Source organism: Rhinopithecus roxellana, chromosome 8, assembly GCF_007565055.1.
Source record: "Rhinopithecus roxellana isolate Shanxi Qingling chromosome 8, ASM756505v1, whole genome shotgun sequence".
Taxonomy (NCBI): domain Eukaryota; kingdom Metazoa; phylum Chordata; class Mammalia; order Primates; family Cercopithecidae; genus Rhinopithecus; species Rhinopithecus roxellana.
The window spans coordinates 84,540,445-84,542,655 of record NC_044556.1 but is presented as its reverse complement, the minus strand read 5'-3'; positions in this window follow the sequence as shown (position 1 = coordinate 84,542,655).

Genomic DNA, 2,211 nt, shown 5'->3' with positions numbered 1-2,211 from the left:
ATGAACTCACGATCAGAAGAAGTTTCTCAGAAAGCTTCTTTCACGTTTTGAACGGATGAAATTTCCTTTATCAGCGTAGGCCTCAATGCGATCCAAAGAAGCCCTTCTCAGTTTCCTCAAAGACAGTGTTAATGGACTGCTCCACGAAACATAAGTGTAACTCTGTGAGATGAATTCGCACATCACCAAGAAGTTTCTAAGAAAGCTTCTTTCTAGTTTTCAACTGAGTATATTTCCTTTGTCACCGTCAGCTTCACTGCGCTATGAAGTATCTAATTGCATATTTCTAGAAAACTGTGTTAGCAAACTGATCACTGAAGAGAAACGTGTAACTCTGTGAGTTGCATTCACACATGGCAATGCAGTTTCTCAGAGAGCTTCTCTCCAGTTATTATGGGAGGATATTTGCTTTTTCACCATAGCCCTCAATGAGATTCCCAATATATCACTTGTGTGCAGCAATCCATGACAACATCGGAAATTGACAAAGCTGTGTTCCAAAGAAAACGGGAAGGGTGTGAACATCTGTAGAGTGAAGATCACACATTCAGAAAGCAATCTCTAGAAAGCTTCTCCTCTCTAGTAGTCCTATGTGAGGGAGATTGGTCCCTTTTCATCACCTATGGGCCCCACTCATATACGAGGCCTCCTAAGTAAATCACTTTAAAGATTCCACGAAAAAGATGATAGCAAACTGCTTCCTGAGGGTTAAGTTATAAGTCTGTGAGATGAACTCACCGAGTCAGAAAGAAGTTTCTCAGAAAGCTTCTTTCACGTTTTGAACGATGAAATTTCCTTTATCAGCGTAGGCCTCAATGCGATCCAAAGAAGCCCTTCTCAGTTTCCTCAAAGACAGTGTTAATGGACTGCTCCACGAAACATAAATGTAACTCTGTGAGATGAATTCGCACATCACCAAGAAGTTTCTAAGAAAGCTTCTTTCTAGTTTTCAACTGAGTATATTTCCTTTGTCACCGTCAGCTTCACTGCGCTATGAAGTATCTAATTGCAGATTTCTAGAAAACTGTGTTAGCAAACTGATCACTGAAGAGAAACGTGTAACTCTGTGAGTTGCATTCACACATGGCAATGCAGTTTCTCAGGGAGCTTCTCTCCAGTTATTATGAGAGGATATTTGCTTTTTCACCATAGCCCTCAATGAGCTCCCAAATATCACTTTGCAGAATCCAGGACAACAGTGTTAGCAAACTGTTCCAAGAAGGGAAGGGTGGAACTCTGTGAGATGAAGTCACACATCAGAAAGCAATCTCTAGAAAGCTTCTCTCTAGTTATTATGTGAGGAGATTTCCTTTTTCACCATGGGCCCCTATTATGGGCTCCCAAGTATCACTTTAAAGATTCCACGAAAACAGTGATAGCAAACTGCTTCCTGAGGTTTAAGTTATAAGTCTGTGAGATGAACTCACAGATCAGAAAGAAGTGTCTCAGAAAGCTTCTTTCACGTTTTGAACGGATGAAATTTCCTTTATCAGCGTAGGCCTCAATGCGATCCAAAGAAGCCCTTCTCAGTTTCCTCAAAGACAGTGTTAATGGACTGCTCCACGAAACATAAGTGTAACTCTGTGAGATGAATTCACACATCACCAAGAAGTTTCTAAGAAAGCTTCTTTCTAGTTTTCAACTGAGTATATTTCCTTTGTCACCGTCAGCTTCACTGCGCTATGAAGTATCTAATTGCAGATTTCTAGAAAACTGTGTTAGCAAACTGATCACTGAAGAGAAACGTGTAACTCTGTGAGTTGCATTCACACATGGCAATGCAGTTTCTCAGAGAGCTTCTCTCCAGTTATTATGGGAGGATATTTGCTTTTTCACCATAGCCCTCAATGAGCTCCCAAATATCACTTTGCAGAATCCAGGACAACAGTGTTAGCAAACTGTTCCAAGAAGGGAAGGGTGGAACTCTGTGAGATGAAGTCACACATCAGAAAGCAATCTCTAGAAAGCTTCTCTCTAGTTATTATGTGAGGAGATTTCCTTTTTCACCATGGGCCCCTATTATGGGCTCCCAAGTATCACTTTAAAGATTCCACGAAAAGAGTGATAGCAAACTGCTTCCTGAGGTTTAAGTTATAAGTCTGTGAGATGAACTCACAGATCAGAAAGAAGTTTCTCAGAAAGCTTCTTTCACGTTTTGAACGGATGAAATTTCCTTTATCAGCGTAGGCCTCAATGCGATCCAAAGAAGCC